This window comes from Triticum dicoccoides, chromosome 7B (assembly GCF_002162155.2).
Source record: "Triticum dicoccoides isolate Atlit2015 ecotype Zavitan chromosome 7B, WEW_v2.0, whole genome shotgun sequence".
NCBI lineage: Eukaryota > Viridiplantae > Streptophyta > Magnoliopsida > Poales > Poaceae > Triticum > Triticum dicoccoides.
This window is the reverse complement of record NC_041393.1, coordinates 5,491,034-5,499,910: the sequence shown is the minus strand read 5'-3', so window position 1 is coordinate 5,499,910 and position 8,877 is coordinate 5,491,034.

Sequence of the window (8,877 nt, the reverse complement as noted above, 5' to 3'; positions counted from 1 at the left end):
CAATAAGTATTTTTTTCTTACGGCTTCCTACTTTAAGGGGTCCGACCATATCGAGCCCCCAGACCGCGAAGGGCCAAGTTATAGGGATTTTTTGGAGAGCGGTAGGGGGCATATGGCTCTGATTGGCGAAAAGCTGGCAACCGACACAATGTTGGACGAGATCATGTGTGTCTGCTCGGGCTGTCGGCCAGTAGAAACTTGTACGGAAGGCCTTACTTACAAGGGCCCGAGCTGCGGTGTGGTGGCCGCCAAGTCCAGCGTGAATTTCGGCCAAGAGCTGCCGCCCTTCCTCTTTGGAGATGCATCTTTGGAGCACGCCGGTGGTGCTTTTCTTATAAAGCTCTCCCTCGTGGACCTTGTAGGCTTTGGAACGCCGCACAATGCAACGTGCCTCATTTTGGTCCTCAGGGAGTTCTTGCCTATTTAGGTAGGCTGAGAGGGGTTCGGTCCATGAAGCGATGACAGCCATGATTACGTGGGCTGAAGGTGTTAATTCGGTGGCGGATCCTCTGGTTATGTCAGTGTGTTTGGTATTTGGGGCTGTGGTCGGATCTGGACTAGTATTGTCGGTCTCCCCTTGCCGCACCACGGATGGCTTGAACAGTCTTTCCAAGAAGATATTAGGTGGGATGGGGTCGCGCTTGGCGCTGATGTGGGCGAGGATATCTGCCGCTTGGTTGTTTTCTCGGACCACATGATGGAATTCGAGCCCCTCGAACCGAGCTGACATCTTGAGGACGGCATTATGGTAGACCGCCATTTTCGGATCCTTGGCGTCAAAGTCTCCATTTATTTGAGATATTGCGAGGTTTGAATCCCCACGCACTTCTAGGCGTTGGATGCCCATGGAGACTGCCATCCGAAGACCATGCAACAGAGCCTCGTATTCGGCTGCATTGTTGGAGTCTGTGTATAGTATTTGGAGTACGTATTGGACTGTATCTCCAGTTGGGGATGTCAGGACAACACCCGCTCCCAGTCCAGCCAGCATCTTAGAGTCGTCGAAGTGCATGATCCAATTGGAGTACGCGTCGTATTCTTTAGGGAGTTCGGCTTCTGTCCATTCGGCGAAGAAGTCAGCTAGTACTTGCGACTTAATGGCTCGTCGTGGTTTGTATGTTATGTCGAACGGGAGGAGCTCGATAGCCCATTTAGCAATCCGGCCCGTGGCATCGCGGTTATTTATTATATCGTTGAGTGGTACTTCGGAGGCCACTGTGATTGAACACTCTTGAAAGTAGCGTTGTAGTTTCCGGGATGCCATGAAGACTGCGTATGCTATCTTTTGATAATGTGGGTACCGGGACTTGCATGGAGTGAGGACAGTGGATACGTAGTATACCGGCTTTTGAAGGGGGAACTTATGTCCATCCGTTTCTCGTTCGACGACGAGGACTGCGCTTACAACCTCGTGTGTTGCGGCTATATATAACAGCGTGGGTTCGCCAGTATTTGGCTCGGCCAGGATTGGATTGTTGGCCAAGAGGGCCTTTATTTCTTCCAGTCCGTCCATGGCCGCATTCATCCACTCAAAGTGTTCGGTGCGTCAAAGAAGGCGATAAAGAGGTAGTGCCTTTTCTCCCAATCGGGAGATAAAACGGCCTAGGGCAGCCACGCATCTAGTTAATTTCTGGATTTGCTTGAGGTCTGTTGGGGTAGCCAACTGTGACAGAGCTCAAATTTTTTCCGGATTTGCTTCAATTCCTCTATTGGAAACGATGAAGCCTAGCAGCTTTCCGGCAGGTACGCCGAAAACACATTTTTTCGGGTTGAGATTGATGTCATATGTTCGAAGATTGTCGAACGTAAGCCTCAAGTCATCTATTAAAGATTCGACATGTCTGATTTTGATGACCACGTCGTCTACATATGCCTCACTGTTTTGCCGATTTGTTTCTCCAGGCATGCCTGAATCATGCGTTGATAGGTTGCGCCGACATTTTTGAGCCTGAAAGGCATGGTGTTGAAACAGAAGGGGCTGTATGGTGTGATGAATGCCGTTGCGGCTTGGTCGGACTCCCGCATCTTGATTTGACGGTATCCGGAGTATGCATCAAGGAAGCACAATGAGTCGTGTCCTGCGGTAGCGTCAATGATTTGATCAATGCGGGAGAGGGGGAAGGGATCCTTGGGGAAAGACTTATTGAGGTCCTTGAAATCGACACATTGGCGCCAAGATTTGTCCTTCTTTGGTACCATCACCAGGTTTGCTAGCTAATCCGGATGTTTTATTTCTCAGATGAATCCAGCCTCGAGTAACTTGGCTAGCTCTTCTCCCATGGCTTGTCACTTAGGTTCTGAGAAGCGCCGAAGAGTCTGCTTGACCGGCTTGTATCCCTTCAGTATGTTTAGGCTATGTTCGGCCAGCCCGCGTGGGATGCCTGGCATGTCTGAAGGATGCCAGGAAAAGATGTCCCAATTCTCACGCAAGAACTCTCGTAGTGCAGCGTCTATTGTGGGGTTCAGCTGTGCCCCAACGGATGCTGTTTTTGTAGGGTCCATTGGGTGGACCTGGAATTTGACTATTTCGTCCGCTGGTTTGAAAGAGGTGGACTTGGGCCGTTTGTCGAGTATCACATCGTACCTGTCCACTATGGAGCGCAACGTGGTTAGTTCTTCAGCCGCGAGGGCTTCGGATAATGCCTCAAGGGCCAGTGCGGCGGTTTTATTTTCGGCGTGGAGTGCTACGTCCGGATCACTAGCGAGAGTGATGATTCCATTGGGCCCGAGCATCTTGAGCTTCATGTACCCGTAATGGGGTATAGCTTGAAAGCTCGTGAATGCATCCCGCCCTAAAAGGGTGTGGTATCCGCTACTGAATGGGGCCACTTGGAATATGATTTCTTCGGACCTATAATTCTCCAGCGTGTCGAATACCACATCTAGTGTGATTTTTCCCGCACATCGTGCCTCCCGACTAGGGATGATTCCCCTGAAGGTCGCGCTGCTTTGCTCAATGCGGCTCTTGTCTATGTCCATCTTGTTAAGGGTCTCCTCGTAGATGAGGTTTAATCCGCTGCCGCCATCCATGAGCACTTTAGTAAGCCGGAAGCCGTCCACGATTGGACTAAGGACCAAAGCGGGTGGTGCCCGAACTGTTCGGAATTGAGGTTCGTCACTGGCATAGAAAGTTATAGCCGTGTCGTTCCATGGATTTATTGCTGCAACGTGGCAGACTTCGGCGAGGCTGCGGAGTGCTTGCTTGCGCCTATTATTTGAGGCAAAAGTCTCGAAGACTATCAGTACTATATTTTTATTTTTGGCGGGATGTTGCTCTGTGGTATGGTCAATGAGGAGATCATCACTGCTCTTGGCCACCTGCCGGAGTATCCAACATGCTCTAAGGCTGTGTGTTGGTATGGTATCCGGTGTACTGTGAATTTTGCATGGCCCATTAAGCCATCCCTCCAATACGATTACACGCCCTGCAGCGGACCTTTGTTTTTTTGTAATTGGATCGGGTGACTTGCGAGAGTGCACCCTTTTAGTTCGGATGGAGGGTTTACTGAGAGCCGTAGGATCCCAAAATTTTGTTTGGGTTTTCCAGGCGCTTTCCATCACACAGTACTTCCGTACTATGGCCGCCAAGTCAGCAAAGTGTACTATGTCACGGCGACTTATGGCGTTGAGGATTCCCTTGTCCGTGCAATTTTTGCAAAGGAATGAGATTGCGTCTTCCTCACGACAGTCCTTAACCTTGCTCATTACAAGGAGGAATCTGGCCCAGAAGTGATGTATTATCTCTTGGGGCACTTGTCTAATGTGGGAAAGACTATTTGTATCTGGGTGGGTGGTAGATTTAAGTCCGAACCCTGACCCGGTCTGAGACCCAGGGGCAGAGGAGCTTCCGAGCTTGACAGCTCGGGCTCCGGGATGTTGCCCAATTTTTCTGGCCCGCTGTCCGATTCTAGGTTCGGAGCTTGGGTCACGTCCTCCCGTAGACGGGTATCCGGCTCGGAGAGCTTAGGAATCCGGACATAGTTCGTCCTCAAAATGGAGGAAGAATCGATGCATTGCTCTTCCACTACCGCTTTTTGATGGGTGGCCGGCGGAGAGTTAATCTCCCTTTGGTTGGGTTTAAGCCTGATCCGATCATAGTTCGTAGCGACTCCTAGAGCAGCGATGCGATCCAAGAGCTCGTTCGGGGAGGAGAGCTCCATTGGATCCATCTGTTTGGTACGTTCCGAGTTGATGTGGAGGTTGTTTTTGATGACCTGAGAAATCATCGTTGGTGCGACGGCCGATCGGGCGGTCATGACGAAACCGCCTAGTCGGAGAGTTTGGCCTAGAGTCAGGGCTCCCCCCAGAGGTGATGTTATCCTTGACAACAAGGCGAGCCATCAAGCCTTACCGTGACGACACAGTGGAACTCTCAATGAAAGCATCAATGTTGGTGTCAAAACCGACGGATCTCGGGTAGGGGGTCCCGAACTGTGCGTCTAAGGCTAATGGTAACAGGAGGCAGGGGACACAATGTTTACCCAAGTTTGGGCCCTCTCGATGGAGGTAATACCCTACTTCCTGCTTGATTGATCTTGATGATATGAGTATTACAAGAGTTGATCTACCACGAGATATTAGTGGCTAAACACTAGAAGCTAGCCTATGATTATGATTGTTCTCGTCCTACGGACTAAACCCTCCGGTTTATATAGACACTGGAGGGGGCTAGGGTGACACAGAGTCGTTTACAGAGCAGGAGATCTACATATTCGAATTGCCAAGCTTGCCTTCCACGCAAAGGAGAGTCCCACCCGGACATGGGACGAATTCTTCAATCTCGTTTCTTCATAGTCCAACAGTCCGGCCAAAGTATATAGTCCGGCTGTCCGAGGACCCCTTAATCCAGGACTCCCTCAGGCACCTGAGGGTCCCACTGATGAGGCTCCTCCTGTGCCACAGCTAGGTTGTTCCGGTAAGCGACAATGTCCTGAGGCATAATCCTGTATCCGCCCCTGGCAACATGATCAAATAAAGCAGGTGCAGGAAATGGAATAATATCACGAGTTCTCACACTAAAAACTAAGTTGTAAGGAATATTAATATCAGGGTAATCAATAGCAATAAACTAGTGGTCTTCCATAGCCGCTCGATCTAGGTAAACCTTGGGCAAACGATGGTCATGTTGGCGTATCTGCATGTTAAAGTGAGTCGCCAAGCGAGTAGAGTAAATGCCCCCATGTATTTTACCCTTGGATCTGTTAATGTGAAGGTGACGTGCCACAATAGCTCCCACACTATAAGTGTTGTCACCATAAAGTGCGCGGCGCAAAACAGCAAGGCTCTAAGTGCACCCACCTTCTCTCTAGCAAGTAAGCACTTTGCAATGAATAGAGCAAAATAATGTACAGAAGGAAAGTGCAAGCTAGTGGTGGTGACACCCGATACTTCTCTCTCATCCCCCACCGACAGAGTATGGTAAAAACCATCAGAAGGAAGCATGGATATGTCACAAAATTCAATAAGTGGTACCTGGTGGTTTTCAGCATATAAATTAAACAACACCTCAGGGGGATTATTCGTAGAATGGAAATGAAAGTTTTGCACAAAGGAATTTGTGATGAGATGATATTGTTCGCATTCAGCTGTGATGAAGCCGGTAAGGCCGGCATTAGCAGCGTATTGTGCGAACTCTTGAAGGATTCCAGCCCCTACCATGAATAGATTATGCGGCCATTCGCACGGCCATAACTCCGCCAACCTCCGTGTATGGAGATCATTGTCAGATGACTCCCAAATAACTCCCTTGGAGTTCTTCTTGGAAGCAAACTGCCTAAAGAAACTCATATTTTTCCTATGAACAAAATTTTAAAAAAAATTAGACTACAAAATTTTTCCCAACAAAACTTCATAAGGTTGATAGCACCTACTCATACGGATGTATAGAGGCGATAGCAAGCATTCAAACTACTTAGAACTCTAAGAATTCAACATGCAAGCTCATCTACAACAACACCAAGAGTAGATAATTATCCAAAATATAAACCACTAAAACAAAAACTAATTGGACACATGGAGGAGTCACATACCAAGCAACAATTCCCCGAAACTGTTCCGGAAATGGAGCTTCGAGCAAAGAGATCGAAATCCGTAGTTTCGGGAGCAAGAACACGAGAGAGAGAGAGAGAGAGAGAGAGAGAGAGCAATGGTGATTTTTTCTAGAGGAATGTGGTGATGTGGGAAGAAGAAGTAATTGAGGGGTCCCACGTGGGGACCACAACCCACCAGGGCAATCCTGGGGGTCCTGGCGTGCCCAGGTGGGTTGTGCCCACCTGGTGCACCTCCCTTTGATATTATTTGCACCAGAAATTCTTAAATATTCAAGAAAAAAGAACATGTTAAATTATCAGAGCACTCTGAGAACTTTTATTTTTGGGTCATTTTTTATTGCACAGAAAACTCAGAAAACAGACAAAGCATGGCATTTTATTTTATTTAACTAAGAAAAACAGAAAACAAAAGGTAGGAACAATAGGTAGTGTTCACTAAATTCATCAACTTCATACCTCTAAAAATGATCCATTAATAAGGTTGATCAAGTCTTATTAACAACCACTTTCGATTAATATGAAATCGAAGAACTTTCGTAAATACTAAGTTACCTCAACGGGGATATGAATGTCCCCAATAATAAGCATTTCATATTTCTTTTTAACAGTAGGTAGAGGTAGTTGAAAACTACCAATAGTGATTATCGGAGATTTTTCAATAACATTAATACCATTCACTTGGAATTGTTTCTTCGGAAAGTGCACCTTATGCTCATTACCATTGATATGAAAAGTGATCTTGCTTTTATTTCAATCAATAACATCCCTTGCAGTATTCAAGAAGGGTCTACCAAGGATAATTGACATGTTGTCATCCTCGTGCATCTTAAGTATAACAAAGTCAGTCAAAATAGTAACATTAGCAACAACAATGGGCACATCCTCACAAATACTGATAGGTATGGCAGTTGATTTGTCAGCCATTTGCAAAAATAGTTCAGTAGGTGTGAGTTTATTCAAATCCAGTCTTTTATATAAAGAGAAAGGCATAACACTAACACCAGCTCCCAAATCACACAAATCAATTTTCACATAGTTTCTTTTAATGGAGCAAGGTATAGTTGGTATTCCCGGATCTCCAAGTTTTTTAGGTACTCCATATTTAAATGTATAATTAGAAAGCATAGTGGAGATTTCAGCTTCCGATATTTTTCTCTTATTGGTGATGATGTCTTTCATGTACTTTGCATAAGCAGGCATTTTTAAGATACCAGTCAAGCGAGTACGCAAAAAGGCTGGCCTCAGCATTTCAGCAAAGCGTTCAAATTCTACATCATCTTTCTTTTTAGTTGACTTAGCTGGAAAAGTCATAGGTTTTTGAACCCATGGTTCTCTTTCGTTACCGTGTTTCTAGCAACAAAGTCTCTTTTATCATATCTTTTTATTCTTGGGTTGTGGGTTATCAAGATTAACAGATGGTTCTATCTCAACATCATTGTCTGGTTCTTTATCATTTGGTTGAGTGTCTTCATGAACCTCATCTTTATATTTTTCATTATCAGAAGGTGAGTGTTCATTACCAGGTTGAGTTTCAGCAGCAGAGATAGAAACTTCATTATCATTATCAGGAGGTTTTTCTATTTCAGGTTCACTAGAGGCAGGCAAAGTCCTATTATTTTTCTTCTTATTTTTCTTTTTAGAAGGACTAGGTGCATTAGTGTTAATTCTTTGAGAGTCTTGTTCAATTTTCTTTGGGTGTGCCTAAGGATAAAGTAGTTCCTGAGTCATTTTACCTCCTCTAGTTGCTACTCTAACAACAAAATCACTTATATTATTGTTCATTTCTTCAAGCAACTCTCTTCGAGATTTAGCAACTTGTTCTAACTGAGTTTGAACCATAGAGGCATGCTTTCCTACACCTCTAACATCATTTGAGATTCTAAATAACAAGTCACTTAAGCGAGCAATCATATCAGAGTTGTATATCAATTGTTTCATAACATTTGCATTGAAGTGATCTTGCTTTCTAATGTAATTATCAAACTCATAAAGGCATTGGCCAGGATTTTTATTATGAGGATAATCACTATCATTGAATTTCATTAAATATTTTACCTCTACCACCTTGGGTGGTGGTGGTGCTTCAATCCATGTATTTCTTAAATAGGTGGTAAATTTTTGACATCCTCGGCTTTAATACCTTTTTCCTTCATAGATTCCTTTGCCTCTTGCATATCTTCAGGACTAAGATATAAGATACCCCTCTTCTTCATAGTGGGTTTAAGCGGTGTTTCAGGAGGAGTCCAATCATCATAATTTTTCAATATGTTATTCAATAATTCTTCAACTTGCTCAATAGTTCGTTCCCTGAAAACACAACCAGCACAACTATCTAGGAAATCCCTAGAGGCATCGATTAGTCCATTATAGAAGATATCAAATATTTCATTTTTCTTAAGAGGATGATCAGGCAAAGCATTAAGCAATTGGAGAAGCCTCCCCCAAGCTTGTGGGAGACTCTCTTCTTCAATTTGCACAAAGTTAAATATTTCCTGCAAGGCAGCTTGTTTCTTATGAGCAGGGAAATATTTTTCAGAGAAGTAATAAATCATATCCTGGGGACTACACACACAAACAGGAGCAAGAGTATTGTACCAAGCTTTAGCATCACCCATTAATGAGGACAGAAATTAGAATATAGTAATAGCAAATCTTCTCATCATGAGCAAGAAGGGTGGCTATATCATTCAATTTAGTAAAATGTGCCATAACAATTTCAGTTTCATAACCATGGAAAGGGTCATATTCAACCAAAGTAATTAACTCTAGGTTGACAGAGAACTCATAATCCTTATCATCAATAAAGATAGGTGAAGTAGCAAACTTA